This window comes from Microcebus murinus, chromosome 5 (genome assembly GCF_040939455.1).
Source record: "Microcebus murinus isolate Inina chromosome 5, M.murinus_Inina_mat1.0, whole genome shotgun sequence".
Classification (NCBI taxonomy): domain Eukaryota; kingdom Metazoa; phylum Chordata; class Mammalia; order Primates; family Cheirogaleidae; genus Microcebus; species Microcebus murinus.
In genome coordinates, this window is record NC_134108.1 from 82,901,418 (window position 1) to 82,921,455 (window position 20,038).

Here is a 20,038-nt window from a genome sequence, read left to right on the forward strand (position 1 = left end):
TTTGCTAGTTTTAATGCAATATAAAAATAGGTCCAACTATACTACAAATAAGCAATAAAAGCCAATCAGCATGTTCAATGATTCGCTTTTGCCTGACTGATTTTAAGTACTTCAGTTAAATGTCTTTGTGTGCAAGTAACAGTAAACCCTGATGAAAAGTTGGCTTTTAATCCATAAGGTAGTGCCACTTTCTATCTATTCCACCTGAGGCAAATGGCAAAATGGTTATTGCAGCTCTAGGAAGTACATGTACACATGACAATGACCAGCACCAGGAATAGGACCATCTTCTCTGGTATCTTCTGTACTCTAGCAGATCTTCCTTCCTGTTTTGGAGGTCAGCAATGTATTCCCTCATTAGTATTCATAAACTACTGTTTTCATTCATCATTCTTTATACAAAACTTTCACCCTTTTAGATTACTTAGTGAGTGATAGAAGCACTATGAATCAATCAAATTTTGAATCAATCAAAATTTACCCAAAAAAACTGAGAGGAGGGGTTCACCTTTCCTTAAGTTATGTGGGGACAGGTAGAAACCTGAACAAAGTTTGTCTCTGCTAGGGAGGTAGAGAGAGGAATGGATAGTGAGTAGGCCATTGACATCTACTATATGAAATGTCTGCAATAAACAATAAGCTAAAATTATATTTGATTATTGTTATTGACTATTCAATGTATGATATTTTACATCGTATGTACTTTGCTGCAGTAGCCACCAAATATCAACAATACTGACTCTTTTCCTAATTTTTATTTCCATAAAGTATTATTTTTAGAGAATATTTAATAGCAGTCCAATGTAAACTAATCATTGTACATGGTAAGCTGAAGTTGCTAGAGATTTGTCAGAATCCTTGCTTCATTTAAGCTTTATTAATTAGCAAATTTGCATAAGATAGTAGATCTATTCAGGAGCTCTCAACGATAACTGGGGCATAAAGGTATCAATTTAATAACAATAATGCTAAGTTAATGAATTCTATCATAAAATCTAGCTTACATTACTGTCTTTTATTTATTTATTTATTTTTGAGATGGGGTCTTGCTCTGACAACCAGGCTAGAGTGATATCATTGTAGCTCACTGCAACCTCATACTCTCGGGCTTGAGCTATTCTCCTGCCTCAGCCTTCTAAGTAACTGGGACTGCAGGCCCACATCACCATGCCCAGATAATTTTTCTATTTTTTGTAGAGATGGGGTCTTGCTTATGCTTAGGCTGGTCTCCAACTCCTGGCCTCAAGCAATCCTCCCACTTCAGCCTCCCAAAGTGCTAGGATTACAGGTGTGAGCCACTGTACCTGGCCCATTGTTTTCTAACTCAAATTCTTATAGGCCCCAACAGCATGCTTGTATTCTCTCCGGGTCTATACAGGTTTGAGAAACAATATATACAAAGTTAAATTTTCAAATTTTGAGATTTTAAAAAACCAGGCCAAGTATAGACAAACACAAACACATCCGGCAATATTCAATTCAGCTACTTAATTATTTATTGTAGTACATAAAAGAAAAGAATGTGGTGAACTGAAAAATTGGGTTTTGGTTCTTTCTGTCCTGTTAACTGTTGAGAACTCTTCCCCATAGTTCTTTCATCTCTAGACAAAAATGTCCATTCCACAAAGAACTGCATATGGTTAAAACACTCAAATGTAGATTCATTATGTGGACTTCTGCCCAAAAGGAAATAATTACTTATTTTTGAAAATGGAAATTGGATTGGAAGAGGCTATATACACATATAACAATCATTTATTCATTTACCTTCTGACATAAATAGGATATACAAATAATTTTAAAATTATTTTGATATTTTTAAATTTTTAAACAATTCTAAGCCATGTGCAGTGGCTCACATCTGTAATCCTAGCATTCAGAGAGGTTAAAGCAGGAGGATGGCTTGAGGTCAGGAGTTTGAGATCAGCCTCAGTGAGAGTGAGAGGCTCCGTCTCTACTAAAAAATAGTAATTAGCTGGGCAACTAAAATAGAAAAAGTTAGCCAGGCATCATGGCACATGCCTGTAGTACCAGCTACTCGGGATGCTGAGGCAGGAGTATCATTTGAGCCCAGGAATTTGAGGTTGCTGTGAGCTAGGGTGACACCATGGCACTGTAGCCAGGGCAATGGAATGAGATTCTATTTCCAAAAAAAAAAAAAAAACCCAGACAAAAACAACTCTAGATTTACAGAAGAATACAAAGATAGTTTAGAGAATTTCTGCATAGCTTTCACCCAGCTCCCCTTAAAGCTATCATCTTATATAACCATTGGATTTTTATCAAAACTAAGAAATTAAAATCACTACAATACTATTAACTAATCTATAAACTTTACTGATATTCCACAAGTTTTTTCATTAATGTCCTTTTCCTGATACAGGATCCAATCCAGAATGCCATGTTGCATTTTGCCATCATGTCTTCTTAGATTTTTGCAAGTCTGTGACTTTTTACATGTTTCTCATGACCTTGACATTTTTGAAGGTCAAGTATTTTGTATAATATACCTCAATTTGGGATAGACATTTTTTCATGAATAGAGGGGGATTATAAATTTTGAGAAAGAATGGCACTGAGGTGAAATTTCTTCTTATCATGACATATTAAGGTATACAAAATATTAGCATAACTTATTACTGGTAGTGTTTAACCCAGCTATTGTAGTGTTTGCCTGGTTTAGCCATTGTATAGTTACTATTTTTCTCTCTATTCCTTGAAAGCAAGTCACTTCGTCCAGTTCACTGGAGACACTACCAACAGATTTGACAAATTTATTTTTGTTTAGTGATTGTAAACACAGTAATTACCAAGCCATAATGTATTAAGCCAAAATAGTCTCTTCAAGCTTCTATATGCAGTTATTTTAGATATATTTCTCTAGGGAGGAACAACCAAATAAAGTAGTTTCTATATCTATGTGTTTTAATAGGAAAAGGTAAAGTTTCCCTCAGATATCTTTGCTTTCTCAACAGTGCTAATAAGACTATCAAGATGTTAGTCTTGAATAGAAGGGTCAAAAGCATAGAGATATAACCAGAACCTGATTTTTGCAGTGAATAACCATTTCTATTGTGTCAGCTGCTTTTGATAGCTGAATCAATTTCGACAGAATGTGAGAGCACATTTAATATCAGAAACATTACTACTCCCCTGGCCTTAAATTATTGTTTGATGCAAAGTGGAAAAGTGTCTAATTTGCTTTCAGGTAGCAGCTTGCTCACGAGAAGAATGAGTACTATTTCAAATATATTTTTGTTGCATTAGGGCAACATTTTCAAAATTATGGGTTACATTTACTTTATGTATCATAGGAAAGTCTCTCGGTAAAATACAAGTGCTGCCATACATTTATATATGCTTTCATTTATTGATATTTTCATGTGTGCATGTATTTTTGGAAAAGTATACGTGAATATAAAATAACATGAATAAAAATCTTTGTATTCGTATAGTAAAAATTCCTGAGAAATCCATTAAAAGTATTTTTGGTGTGCCTTCTCCACTGTCATCGAATGGTCCTCCCAAACACACACATATACACATAAATTCCCTATTTGTATTAGAACTTTTTGTCAGTATTACAACTATATTTGATGTCAGCTTTGAAATCACCTTCACCAACTTGAATCAATCAGCCATCAAGTTTTATTGATTCTTCTTTCAAAATAGCAATTTAATTTAGCACTTTCTCTATATTCTTATTGACTTAATCTTAGTTCAAGCCCTCACAATCTAAACCATCAAAATAACTTCCTTCCTAATATTTTTTCTTTGGTCTCTCTTTTTTTATCATTTATTTGATAACTTGTCTTAGCCTATGATATTCTCAAACATTGTGTGGAATATCTAATTTATTTGCTAAAAATTCTTTAATGATTCTCTTCTATTAAAGAATTATCTCATATGCTATTGTATTACTCCTGTCCATTCATAAATTATAGTTGATGTTTCCAACTTGCCTTTCTCATATTTCTCTTCCCATTTTTGAAATATATATATATATACATATACATATATATATATATATATATATAGTCCTTTAGATTATTCCTCTTTCCCTATGCTAAACATATTTGTTCTACTAGGACTCTATCCTTTACAGGAATTCTGCATCCTCTTTGTGTTGACTGGGATTTAGAATCTGGTGTGATATGGCTCAATTGTATTTCTTCATCACTATGACCACAATTAATTGCTCAAGGAATAGATACCATCACACACTAGGACAATTACAATTCACCCCCACCCCCCAGTTTTGTACTTGTAACCAAAGAAAGGAAATCTTAAATTGTTCCCAGTGACAAACTTAGAGATACAAGGAGTGAACATTGATGTTGGTTTTATTTTCTGTCACATACAGAGAACCAGTTTAAGACAATGAAACCAAGAGAGTGAAGCAGACATTCCAGAGGGAGAGACTTGATAGAATTCAAATTCTTTGTTCTGGGAAACCAGGCTTAAAAATGGGAAAATATCAAAAGAAGTCTAACCTGGAAGGAGATTTTGGGTGCAGCTGAGCACCCTAGTGACTGTGTGGGTGCAGCTGAGCACCCAGGTGACTGTGTACCAACGAGAGGTGCGAAAGGTGCTGTGTGAGCATACAGGAAACCGCAACCGCAGACTGTCTTTCACACTTTTGCAGCTTACACAAGGACTTTGCTTTCTATTTGGAGAAGGGGGGCTACTTCAGTACTTGGGGCTTAGGGAGGGCTTGGGGAGCATATATAAGCCTGAGGTTGCCTAACCTCGGGGCCCCCTCTCACATCTCTGAGTCCGCCATCACCCAGACTCCAGAGTGTGGATCCACAATAAAGCTGTGCATCTTGACCCAGAGCCATGTGGGTGTGCCGAGTCTTCTTGCCCTGGGGAAGGCAACGCAAGTTGGCCCTTCCATAACCAAACCACAGAAATAGTCTGAAGCAACCAAGTCAAGACATTGGCTGCCATGTCTAATACCTCCACCATCTGCTGTCACTGCTATTGCCACTAGAATGAATTCTCAATTATCTATTTCTTTGCCTCGCTCACTCCAGATTGAAGTCCCAGGTGAGACTGTCTGTCCAACACAGGACATACGCACACTGACTACCAAGGCTTGAGATAAGCAAATTGTTGTTCTTAGATTTCTGAATGTTAGAGCTGAATCCCACCTCCCACCAAGAGTTGGCAGATTCCCAATATAAAAAGTCAGTTTAGAGGCTAGTCAGACACACACACACAAATGTCCAGCACTCCATCATTCAATTAATTTTCTTTTCTGCCTAAGCTAGTTTCAGGAATTTCTACTGCAAAAATGATTTAGACCAATACATTAATCACACATTAATCAATAAGTAGCCAACATATCTTAACCACCAAGCATGTGCCAGGTACTTCATATTGATTATTTTATTTAATTTCAACAATAATTTTATAAAGTAAGTGTTATTCTTCTCAGTTTCACAGATGAAGAAATAGAGGTTTAGTGCCAGTAAGTAACTTGTCATAGACTACACTTGTCATGGACTACTCAATTAAATAATGACAAAGCAGTGTTTTAAATTTAAGTTCTTAACTTTTATAAGATATCGCTACCTACTGCCACTGCCTCATGTTTTTCCTGAATTCCTTTGAATCGTTTTCAGTTTTCTTAATATATTTTATTTAATATATCCAAAATATTATTATTTCAATATGTTATCAAAAGATTTTTGTAGCTGAGCACAAGTGGCTCAGGCCTGTAATCCCAGCACGTTGGGAGACTGAAGCAGGAAGATGGCTTGAGGCCAGGAGTTCCACACCAGCCTGGGCAACATAATGAGACTCCATTGTTCAGAAGGTTAAAGCTCAGATCAAGCCTCTTTGTGAAATTCCCACAGTCTCTGCCAAAGTGCTCTGGGATTTCTCTGTAGACCTGGCCTATGTAGGACACTTGCATTATAGTGATCATGAGCCCAGCTATGGCATCCAGGACCGACAGTGGGCACGTGGCATTGGTGCGGGGTGTGCAGCAGCAGTGAGGAGCACCCCTTAAAATTATTATTGTTGCTTGCATCAAGTTACATACAGCCACTCTCACATAGTCACTGAATGATTTGACTACCAGTTCATTGTATTACTACCACCTATATCCTCATGTCCTGACCCCTACATGGATGAATTCCTTAGTATCTTCCTTCTTTACCATCTGGATCCTCTGTTCCATTCTACATTAATCACCCACTTACTTACTAGATACACCTGCACATTGTCATCACCAATCACTGCAATGACTTCAAAATCCAAATTTAAATATTGTACCCTCTATTCTGCTTTCTCGGTTATTCTAGTATCCATAATGAAATAAACTTGGGTTGTCTTTATTGAGTTATGAGTTTTTATATGTTATAGATACTAGTTTCTTATCAGATATGTGATTTGCCAATATTTTCTCCAATTTATCAGTTGGCTCTTTATTTTGAAATTACCTTGAAAATGTCTTTTGAACCATACAGTTTTTAATTTGATGAAGCCCAATTTCTCTCTTTTTTCTTGTTTTCACTTGTGCTTTTGGTGTTATCTCTACAAGGCTTTGTTGACCCAATAGATAAGGAACATACACCTATATTTTTTCTATGGGTTTTGTAGTTTTAGCACTTACATTTTAGGTTTATGATCCATTTTGAGTTACTTCTTTGTGTGTTGTTTGAGGAAGGTGTTCAACTTCATTCTTTTTCATGTGAATGTAAAGTTTTCCTTGCACTATTTTTGGAAAGACTATTCTTTTCCCCTTGAATTTTGTTGTCACCCTTGTTAAATATTCATTGACCATAAATATTCAGTTATATTTCATTGATACATGTTTATTATACTGTATTGATTATTATAACTTTATAGCAAATTTCAAAATCAGGAATTCTGAATCCTCCAAATTTGTTCTTGTTCAAGATTGTTTTGTCAATCTGGATCCCTTGTATTTCCATATGAATTTTAGGATCAGCTTGTCAACTTATACAAAAAAGTCAAGTGCATACATTGAACTTCTGTTCTTAATCCCATACCTCTCACTATAGATTTTCCTTGGCCTGACAAAACAAAAAATGTTTTTTGTTATTTCCATATTTATCGAGATTAGGTTTGGAGTAATTATTTCTGTAGAGAGTTTTAAACTAAAGGAATTGAAGAAAATAAAAATGAGTTACAGGAAGTAAGATTTAAAAGAGTAAGGTTTACCTGGTATATAATGAAAAAGATGTTTTTGAAGGAAATTGGTTATTTTGCCCTTCGGTAAAATTATAAGTCCTATCCTGATACTTGAATTCTACCTGTGATTACCATCTTTGTTGCTCACTGGTGAAAGCCAAGCAATGTCTTAAGATGTTTCCAGGAAAGGACAGTCACAAATGTGCACTAACATTCATCACTGTGCCACTTACTGATACCGACTATGGATTTTTGTTTTGGTTACAGCCTTAGATGTTGGGTTTTGGTGTCCTGTAGAATGGTTCCTCTTGTATCCATTTCGTCAATGACAATAATATAGCTGACCCCAGACTGTTTGCCTAAGATGCCTTCTAGATTGGCCACATATGCATACAGTCTGAGTTTGTGATTTTGTCAGTCCCCTAACTTGATCTGACTTTTATTTCTGTTTTATCAGATTTTGAAAAGTAAGAGCTACTTTCAGTGTTCAGTGTCTTTTACTTTAAAAGAGGTGGGACTGTTTTCTTTGCTCAGTAATCTGGGATCAGTTTTCTTTTTCTTAGTAATATTTGAAAAATACAGATGTTTAGATCACTGTTGCCTGAGTATGTTCTCGAATGAAATAATTGTGTTCAAATGAAAGTTGCTGGCCAACAAAAGTATTCAATTGGCTAACAAAATTTATATCATTTTTAATGTTATATTTCTCTCTTCTCATAATTTAATTTTTATGCATGTGATATGGAAAACTATCCTGCATATGCTTCTTTATCTTTGCTGCCTGTAGGCCTTCCAACTACTTTATTGAAGTATAGAGAAAAAAAGTATTCTTGGAATTTACTTTGTCACATTTCTTTTAGAAATCCTAAATTCAAACAGAAAGCCACCAGTTTCTCCTTGAGTGTTCATTCACAAGTAATTTTCAAACTGTATTTGCATAACCTTTTAAAATTCTAATATACATATTTTGGAAAATAGATTTTAAAAGCATAAAAGAATGTTTGAGAGAGAATGAAATATATCCAGATTTTTCCTAGCTTTCACTAGGTGGATTTTCAAGTCATTAATAATAGCATCTCCATGATACACAAGGTTATCTTATCTTCAAAAACGTTTCCATAGTAAATGTGTTTGCTTTAAGCAAATGTCTTATAAAATATATCATTTATTTTCATGTTGCTATTAGAAATTATTGCTCATATATCTTTATATAGGTTGAGGGATAAAACATTGAAATAAACACATTTTTTCAAATACAACTATGTACTTCACTGTTGTTTTTATTGCTACTGATTCAAAATCTTCTTCTTTCCATTCACTCTATGTGTTAGTCCTTCTTATTCCTCCCACTGCTTGACTATAAACTGCTCTTCACAATTCCTCACGATTTTACCACAATTCCCTTGTGAATTATATAATCCACATATTACATAATTTATTTATAAAATTTGTATTTATTTTGTATGGTGCTCTTCTTAATTCTGTTACTTACTTCGTTTGGAGAGCAGAGCAAATACCACTGATTGAAAATACCACTGTGTATTGTTGTAATTCCTTTTGTTTGTTGATGATTTTTAACAGCTCACCCAAGTACACTTATCATTCTCATATCAATGCCTACATGATTCACCTGATTCTACCATCTGTTATTTCATAACTAACTCTCCAAAGTAGCAAGATGCAAAACGTTAGGGAAAAAAAGTCTTAATTGTTTTTCCTGAAAATTTAGTTTGTAGGGCATTGCAATTATTAAATAAATCATGCTTTTAAAGTGTTTCATCTGACTTCATGCTTACAGATAACAGAACAGTACTTTATTACTCCTTCATGTCTTTGTTCTCCTATTCTTGGTTATACTGAGTAAAGAAACAGAAACTTTGTTAGCATAACAAATCAACAGTGCTATAACATGAGAGGTAGCTGAAATTAGCAAAGTAGAGATTTAGTTTTATCTTTTTCTCTCTGAATATTTGAAAATGTCTTATTCAGCATTCAAATTAGGAAATCGATGATTCTTTTTAAAGATGGACCTTGGAAGGAAAATGAAACCTACAGGAGCTGATTACAACACCAAGTTAGATCTAGGACTGCCCAAGAAATACTCAGGGTAGGAAGAGATACAGAGATTACATAGATATAAGGACAAAAGTATAGGATGCTGGAAAAGTAAAGGAAAATTCAATTACTGCTTTGGTGTGCACTTTGAAATGCCATAAATGGCTTTATGGTTAGTATTTTCTTTTTTTATTTATATAAATTTATGGGGTGCAAATGAAATTGTGTTCTATGTATAGAGTGTGTGGTGGTCAAATCAGGGCTATTGGGATATCCCTCACCATTTACATATACATTATTTGTACAATATACAAATTTTACCCATTAAGTAACTCCTCATCATCCACCCCACTCCTTTACCCTGACCCTTCCAAGTTTTCATCTTATATCATTCCACTCTCCTACTTCCACGTGTACACATTTTTTTTTAACAATCACTTATGAGTAAGGCCATGCAAGATTTGCCTTTCTGTGTCTGGCTTGTTTTACTTATGATAATGACCTCTAGTTCCACCTACATTGCTACAAAATACCTGATTTCATTCCTTTTTATGGCTATCTATATAGTATTCCATTGTGTATATACCACATTTTCTTTACTTAGTCACTCATTGATGGAAAACTGAGATTAATTCCGTATCTTTCATGTCGTGAATAGCTTTAAACTTGTGTCTTTTTGATATATTCATTTCTTTTCCTTTGGGTAGACACCCAGTGGTGGGATTGCTGAATTGAATGGTAGTTCTATTTTTAGTTCTTTGAGAAATCTCCATACTGTTTTCCATAAGGGTTGTACTAATTTACATTCTCACCAACAGTGTATAAACAATCCCATTTCTCCATATTCTCAACAACATCTGTTATTATTTATCTTTTTAATTATAGCCGTTTAGACTGAAGAAAAATGATATGTCATTGTGGTTTTAATTTGCATTTCTCTGATGACTAGTGATATTGAACATTTTTCCATATATGTGTTGGTCATTTGTATGTTTTGTTTTGAAAAATATTCATGTTGTCCTTTGCCCAATTTTTAATGAAATCATTTGTTTATTGTTCTTAAGTTGTCCAAATTCCTTGTATATTCTGGTTATTGGTCTCCTGTCAGATGAGTAGTTCATAAATATTCTCTTCCATCCTGCAGGTTGTCTGTTCAGTCTGTAGATTATTTCCTTCCCTGTGGAGAAGCTTTTTAGTTTAATTAAGTCCCATTTGTCTATTTTTGGTTTTTAGGGTTTTTTTTTTATTTTTATTTTTTTTGCTTTGCTTTTGAGCTTGTAGTCATAAAATTCTTTGCCTAGATCAATGTTCTAGGCTTTTTTAAAAGTATTTTTGTAGTTTGGGGTCTTACATTCAAGTCTTCTATCAATCTTGAATTGTTATTTTATATATGGTGAGAGATGGGGTCCAGTTTCATTCTTCTGCATGTGGCAACACAGTTTCCCAGCACTGTTTATTGAAAAAGGTGTCCTTTCCCTGATGTAGATTCTTGGTACCTTTGACAAAGATCAGTTGGCTGTAAATAAGTGGCTTTATTTTTGAGTTCTCTTTTCTGTTCCACTGATCTGTCTATTTTTATGCTAATGCCATGCTATTTTGGGTTTCTGTGGCCTTGCAATACAACTTCAAGTCAGGTAATGTGATGCCTCCAGATTTGTTCTTTTTGCATATGATCGCCATGGCTATTCAGGCTCTTTTTTGATCCCATATGAATTTTAGTATTGTTTTTTCTCATTCTGTGTTAAATGATGTTCCATTTTGATAGCGATTACATTGAATCTATAGATTGCTTTTGGCAGCATGGGAGCTCCAAATAAACACAATCAGAAACGTAAAAAGAGACATTACAACTGATACTGCAGAAACACAAAAGATCATCAGAAACTATTATGAACAACTATAGGCTCACAAAGTAGAAAGCCTAGAAGAAATTGATAAATTCCCGGAGACATACAACCCCCAAAATTGAATCAAGAAAAAATAAAAAACCTGAATAGATTAATAGTGAGATTGAATCAGTGACACAAAAAACTTCCAACAAAGAAAAGCCCAGGAGCAACTGGATTCACAACTGAATTCTACCAAATGGACAAAGAAGAGCTGGTATCAATCTTCCTGAAACTAGCCTAAAAAATAGAGGTGGGAGGAATTCTCCCTCACTTATTCTATGAGGGTAGTATCACCATGATACTAAAATCAGACAAGAATACAACAGAAAGGGAAAACTATGGACCAATATCTCCGATGAACATAAATGCAAAAATCCTCAACAAAATACTAGCATAGTGAATCCCTCAGCACATCAAAAAGGTTATACACCATGATCAAGTGGGTTTCGTACTTTATGCAAGAAGGACTCCACATATATACAAATCAGTAAATATGATACATTACATAAATAGACTTAAGGACAAAACAACACAATCATTTCTATAGAGGCAGAAAAATCACTTGATAATATTCAGCATCCTTTCATGATAAAAACCCTCCACAAACTAACTATATAAGGAACCTACTTCAAAATAGTAAAGGCCATATATATCAAACCCACAGCCAACATCATACGAGATGAGGAAAAGTTAAAACTATTTCCTTTATGAATTGAAACAAGAATGCCAGATGCCCATTTTCACCACTCCTATTCCCCATAATTCTAGAAGTCCTGGCTAGAGCAATGATTAATATTTTGGATCATGATAATACTCTGCATGTATTCCTGATCTGTTATTGGGAAACCTTGCATTCTTATAAAGAACTGTATGTTCATACTTACCCAGGCTAAAACCCAAAACTAAGGAATTGCATGAAGAGTGGAGACTTCAATTGGGAATTTAACTGAATCCTATTAGATCACTAGTTTGAACCAAATTTGGTATGAACTGGTAGAGAGAAATGGGCCTGAACCTCTCATAAGTAGCAATGCTGGAAAGAGATGAGGTGGATGCTAACACAGAAACAGATCCACAGGCTTCTGAGTAGTGTAAATTCCAGTAGTGGATAGTTAAGTAAGAAATATGGATCTAAATATTCTAGCATCAGTTTTTTATGCTAATCACCACAACACATTTTTTTTTTTTTGCAGTAGTTATAAGAGAAGGGACTAAAGGACAATGTTTTATATATTGTAAAGACCAGATTTTTACAGAAAGTTGCAATTTTCCTGAAGCGGGTGTAAAGATGTGCAGCATGACAAAGATGGTAGGATGTTCCAGGGATTCTGTGTTAAAAGACTGTGACTGTGGCAAGTAATAGATAAATTAGTGAGACTTCTGCTGGATTTGGTCAAGTATTAAGACATCATCACATTTTGGGGTAGAGTTGGGTGAAGAGTGGAGATACAAGACTTGTGCCAAGGGGGAACATTTTGAATACACTTTGGAGATAGCATAATAATGAAATTGATCAGACAAGATTCATAGCTTGGAGAAAGCTGCCTTGAGATCATGCTTAGAGTGGAAGCAAAATGGATGTTTGTGTCTGATAGTGACTAACTGCAGGTTTTGGATAAGTCTTTAACAAGTTTTAATGAGAGTATTCTAGAATTGTGACTGTCCAACAGAGAAAGAAGAAAAAAACTTAATGATCTATTTTTTTATTTTATTATTATTTTAAAATTATTTTTTTATTTCAGCATATTACAGAAATACAAATGTATAGGTTATGTAGATTGTCTTTGCCCCACCCATGTCAGAGCTTTAAGTATGTCCATCCTACTATATGTGCACATAAGTGTTGATCAGTTAATACCAATTTGATGGTGAGTACATGTGGTGCTTGTTTTGTCATTCTTGTGATACTTCACTTAGCAGAATGGGCTCCCTCTCTATCCAGAATAATACAAGGGATGCTAGATCACCATTGTTTTTTGTGGCAGAGTAGAACTCCATGGTACCACATTTTACTAATCAACTCATGTATTGATGGGCACTTGGGTTGTTTCCACATTTTTGCAATTGTGAATTGTGTTGCTATAAACTTTTGAGTGCAAATGTCTTTTTTACAAAATGTCTTTTTTTCCTTGGGTAGATGCCTAGTAATGGGATTGCTGGATCAAATGGTAGTTCTACTTGTAGCTTTTTGAGGTATCTCTCCATATTACTTTCCACAGAAGCTGTACTAGTTTGCAGTTTAATGATCTATTTTGAAGGCAATAGAGTAGGATGCGTAGAGAGGATGATTCTCAGATATAAGATGGAGTGAAAGAAACCACATACAAAAGAATATATACTGCATGGTTCATTTCATATAAATTCAAAAATAAGAAAATCAATCTCTAGTAGGAAAACCCAGGATATCTTTTTAGACCTGGGGATAGTGACTTAGTGAGGACATTCAGAAGCCTCTGGGAAGCTAGATGATGTTCTGTTTCTTGTTCTGGGTGTTGGTTCCATACATGCTTTCACTTTGTAAAAATTCATGTAGCTGAAAACTTATGATTTGTGCAATTTTCTATTTGTGAGTTATTCTTCAATGCAAAATTTATTGAAATAATTTAAAAATCATGATTATGTAAGTATAGCAGGAGGACAAAAAAATATATATTAACAAATAGATATATCCTGAAGTTAGAGACAAGACCAGGAGGAGAATGAGCCTGTTGTTAGATCACTGCATTAGGGAAAAATGGAAATTGAGCGATGTACTCACCTTCTGCATCTGGTCTCTGAGATCTACCTGGACAAGAAAGGCAGTGAGTGTCTGCAGGGTGTGACAAGCTTGCTTGTTATTCATCTGAATTTTGTGGCTCAGAGCACAAAAAGAGGAGCAAAATATACTAAAATCCGACTCTACTTCTGTCCTCTGATCTCTGGTGTCACCAATTTGTCACACCCAAGAGGAAGCTAGTTGGAAAGGAAGACTGAGTGATGTGTTTTATAGGTGTCAGTCTTTCAACTATAAATCAAGGGCAGAGAAAAGATCTGGATGGACAAATAAAAAATAACCACAGAGAATAATTAGGTACCTAGTGAAATGCCTTGTTACTAAGGTTCTTGGTATACTTAACTTATTAAAATAAATATATTGACATGTCTTGGAATGCTTGCTTGCTATGCTTGATACAATAGCAGGACTGAACTGAACCAGCTGAATTCCAAAAGGCTGCTGAGAGCTTACAAAGCTCTGGGATTGTTTGGAAGTCCACAGCTATCACATAGCTTGAGGTCTTCAAATGATGGGCAGTTATGACTCTGTACCTTTTAGTTATGTTCAATTTGGCTTCTGTGCCTGCTGTTTCACTAGGGATTGTTTCTCCTTAGCTACCTCTGTTTGAAAGATATCTTCCCAAATTAAAATGCCACTGCTGAACTGCCAACAGCTGGAAATGTGTGTTTAATTGTTCTACTAGGAGAGAAAACATGTTGCACCCATCCCATTGGGACCATTGTCTTGCTTTCCTGGGATAGCTGACCGCATTTAATGGTGTGATTTGTGTTGGTAGAACAGCTTTGTTGTTGGTGATGTTGATTTTTTTTATGTGCAGAGCTAATTGTTTCAAACAATTAGATCCATAACCTTGTGCCATTAACAATTTTGTAAATAACTGAGATTCAACCTATACCCTTTCACTTAAATGGTGAGAATTCAGTGTGATTCTCGTCCATTAATTGAATCACTTAAGATAACTGTCTTGGTTTCCTCAGTTTTATTTTTAATGTATAAAACAAGTGATTATTTTATTCATACTTAGTACACAGGTATTATTTTTACATTTTCTGTTTATACTTCTATTTTCTATTTTGTTCTGCATATATAAATATACATGTTTCATTATTCCAAAGCTTTAGTCCTCTCAAATAAACAAAATGTAGCAACTGTATCTTTAAATATTGGTTTTTTAACAACAGAATTTCAGATAATATAGCCTTTATTCAATGTATATTTATGGTTTGTAAATACACTATATGAACGATTAGAAATCTTAAAAGCTGTTTTGAATATCAATAATGTAATCATAATTTTCTTTGACATCAGAACTCATTTCATTAACAAAGATACAATTAAACTTGTAGCTTAACATTTGATTTTCAAAACTACACGTAATTTTAAAACTATTCAAAAATAAAATTTCCACAGTTGCAAAACATATTTTTGTATACTCACTGTTACTCATGATAAAAGTAATTTTACCAAATAGCTCAATATCTAAATCAAGTTAGATATTAAACTTCTGGTTAAGAAAATACTTGAAATTCTTTAATAAAACAATAAACAAAGAAAAATTATTTCAATATTGGTTTAAACAATCAGGCACATGACTCTGTGACTCCTTAACCAAGGTGCTAATAATCCCTCCAGTTGTCCTCAATTTTTACCTACTTGAGCATTTGATTCTAAGCACTAACAGCGCAGTGACCTTTGGGCAGTATCCAACTACAAGTTGTCTCACTTACTGTATGTTACAAAGTTTTGGAAGAGTCATAGTCCATGCCTATTGCTCTCATTTTTTGCTATGTAGATTTCCTGCATAAGCTAGTTATTTTTAACTAAACAAGACCTAACTTGTGATATAGCAGTTTAAAAAACGACTGTTCTGGCCGGGCGCTGTGGCTCACGCCTGTAATCCTAGCTCTTGGGAGGCCGAGGCGGGTGGATTGCTCAAGGTCAGGAGTTCAAAACCAGCCTGAGCAAGAGCGAGACCCCGTCTCTACTATAAATAGAAAGAAATTAATTGGCCAACTGATATATATATAAAAAATTAGCTGGGCATAGTGGCGCATGCCTGTAGTCCCAGCTACTCGGGAGGCTGAGGCAGAAGGATCACTGCAGCCCAGGAGTTTGAGGTTGCTGTGAGCTAGGCTGACGCCATGGCACTCACTCTAGCCTGGACAACAAAGCGAGACTCTGTCTCAAAAAAAAAAAAAACAAAAAAACAAAAAAAAAAAAACGACTGTTCTTTACAAGTTCTTTAAATATTAACAGCATTGTTACTCCCAAGGAAAAAAATATCTGAGGTAGTCCAAAAGGTCAGATATTATTGTGGAGTAGATATGACCACTCTGAAATATTTCTTTCCATTAATTTGCAAAGCACTTGATGACAAGAGATGATGATATTTGTGGTTGTACTTCTATTGCCTATTACTGTGCATGGCATATTGTTGATTCTTAATGTATGTTTGCCTAATGAGTAAGTGAATGTATATAATCCAGGCACTGGCAAGCATAGAAGGCTGATTAAAATGAAGGTCAAAGAAATACAATAGTACTCACAAATAATATAAATGCTTCTTTAAAAATAATCACATTTTCTGTAAATAAATATTCACCTAAATAAAACAAAGAAAACATATGATTGTATGTAGAAATTTAGAGATTAAGAAATAGAGCTCTCATACGAATTATAAATATAAAAAATAATATTTATGAAGCTATGATATAATGATTCTGGCTCACAGTTAATTTGCTAGAAGTGTTTTTAATGGTCTTTGATTCCTACTTTCAAAAATAAATGTCTTTCTTTTTTTTCCCTTGATTTATATTATATTGATAACATTAGATTGAGATGATAAAATTCTTAACAAAACTATGACACCAATAGCCAAAATAGTAGCTAATACTCCCAATTTCTGACTTTTTTGAACTACTCCATGTTCTTTCTTATAAAAGTTTACCTGGATGAAGTGCGATACCAGTGGAAATTAATTTTCTCTCTTTTTGATATCTAGATACTACAGTTAAATCCCTTGACATAGATAGATATTATGATGTTGTTAAAATGTCTACCATAAAATATATTGTACAGTAGGCACAATTTGACCTACTTAATTTTATTGAAAAATTTTTTTTCAGCATATTTGCTTTTTGGTTCTGAAATTGTAGGTAACAGGTTAACATAATAAAGGACTTTATAGAATTCTTAAATACACACTTTCTTATTCCTTGGAAAGGGTCATCTCCTTTTCAGTCTAGCAAAAATAAATGAGGATGTTATATTTTCAAAGTGTGTTTACTTTTTAGTTTCTCTTGAGTTAACATCTAACATATAATACATAGTAGAATAGCTACTAAAAGAAGATGTTAATATAGCTAGAATTACTATAGTTTATCCATTAGGTAAGTATATATAAAATCTCTCTTTAAAAATTCTTACTGCTGATTATATAGATAAACTTAATTATTATTATCCAAGTATTATATTTTCAGTTTTAAGATCATGTTTAATAATCAGGCAGTGTTCAACATAATTGATAATACATAATTGTTCTTTGAATAACTTCCACAGCCCTTTCAAGTACCAGAACTTTACTATTATCCTTCTTTCTATTAACTATAGGAGATTGTAAAAAAAAAAAAAAATAGGAAGCACTATGTCAGAGGAGACAGCCTGGACTGCAGCACGGAAGACGGGATGACTGTTTCTGTTATTTAGAACCACCTGCCTCCCCAATGTACTGTTTTTCTAGATCTAGGCAGGCCTCTTACAACCACAATTTTTGGCAATGGAGTTGAAATCTCTACAGGCGAAGCCACAGTTCCTGAGAATAAATTAGACCTTTTAGCTAAAATGCTTTCTCAAGAAAATATGGTCTCAACATATTTCTCAATTAAGCTACCATGTCTCTATGTATAATATATATATATGTATATATATATATATATATATATATATATATTAAAAAGGGGGGATTGTTGTCCAATACATAAAACAACAGAAATCTTATGACCAGGCCAGGCAAGTATAAGGCCTGAGAAGGAAGTAGGTTGGGAGCTAATTCCAGACATGGCATCATCTATCATCCTTTAAGGCTAACTTTAGTAAAATCAAAAGGGACTGACTTCTTTTTTAAGAGTATGGTGGATTAGATAACCTAAATAATATCCTATTTCAGGACATCCAGAAATGGTGAAAAGTAAAGTCTGTATCCTTTTAAATACTACCTAGCTGAACTCACAAGAAAATCTGAGAAATACTCAGGGAGCTTCAATAAGGATGGAACTGAAAACCACAGTGGTAAGCACAGGCACTGATACTGCAGAATTCCTAGTAGGCCTTTTCCATGTGGGGAAGGAAGACAAAGGCGTTGGACTCTTGCAGAATGAGGAGCTGGAAGTGATTCTATTACCTAAATCCAGAACCCTCAAAAAACTATAGTATCAGTCAAATGTATAAACTTGGAAAATAAAACTCACTAGCATAGTGAAAAATCAGTTTTTCTTTCACGGCCTTAGCTATGAGAGGGTTTTAAAAAATAAAGTTTTTAAAGTTTAACTGTGTCACATCTGAATCTGCAATACAAATTTAGCGACACCTTCATGGTCTAAGAAGTTCCAGCTTAAGAAATTAGCAAAAATAATAACAAACATTGTTTTAGGTAAGTGACACCACAGAGATACCTGGAAGAAGCAAATACAAAATCTTTCTGAAGGAAAAGGAGTTCAATCCAGGCTGCAAAAGATTTCCATAGGCAAAGTTTTCCTAAAATAGTTTCTATAATCTAAAATTACAAATATACTAGGAAATAAGTTACCATGAATGAGACCCAGGCATGACAAATAGCATTATTTTATATAACTAAATTTTATTCTCTGTAGTAATAACTATGCATACTAAAAATTGAGGATTGAAACTAAAAGATTAGAAATAGAATGAACAGACTTCAGAGCAATAGCTGGAAAATAATTGATTTTAAAAATCTTTATCATCCCCAAAGAAAGCAGGTACAATAGCATAGTAAAATGTGGGAAGTAGAAACTTCAAAGATTATAGAAACAAGTATGAATATCTTAATATATGTTATATATGCAAGAGCCTTAAGTCACTAGTCAAATATAAAGTTGCCAAGCTGGATCTGGAAGCAAAATGGATGTATGCTATTTATAAGAGGCATAACAAAAATACAAGGACACAGAAATATTTGAATTAAAAGAAGACTAGGCAATTATCACCTAAAAGCAATGTGTAGCAATATACTTGCATGGACAAATTTTTATTTAAGGCAAAAAACAATATCGATGAAAAAAGCGATCCCTATATAATAATAAAATGAAAGAAACAAAAATGTGTAGTTTGTTATAGGATTAAATATAATAAGAACACTGGAAAAGAGATAGGATAACTGTCCTTATAGTTATTTCTTCTTTTATACTTATGATGCCACTTGGCAATTTTATTTTTTGATACATAAACATAAAAATTCTAAAGTAAAATACTCAAAATAATATAGTCTTATAAATATACAGATTTAGAGTGGTTATTTATAAATCCTGATCACAAAAATAAATTTTAACACATTTGTCTCAGAAATTGATAGATCACACAGAAAAATTAATAAGGGCAGAGCACATATGCTATAAACTAATTATTTTTATCTAAGGGACAATATGGAGAATATATAACATTTATAAACATACGTGGACCGGGTACAAAGTTTGCCATGTATTTGGTAGCCTGTGTAGAATACATCAACAACTTTCCAAGAATTTATATCATGAAGACATTAATCTTTCAGTATAATCAATCAAGTTAGAAGTCTACCTAAAATTATACATATATAACATATATACTGTAGCTATCACGGTATTTAGATGTTATAACCATAAATGCTTGTATTTGAAAAAAAACAAACAATAAAAGAGTTAGAAAAATGGCTATAGAGGAAACAGAAAGAAAATGAAAGAGGAAATGATAAGGAGAAAAAAATTAATGGATAGAAAACAAAGGTATAATAAAGTGCATTCACAATGCTGCAAATGGTTTATTAAAAATTATGACAAAATAAAGAAACCCTAGGTGAAATTAATTAAGCAAAATTGCAGAGGGAAAAACTTTAAGAAAAATGTGGATATAACTATAAATAAATGCAAAAGATCTTAAAAAG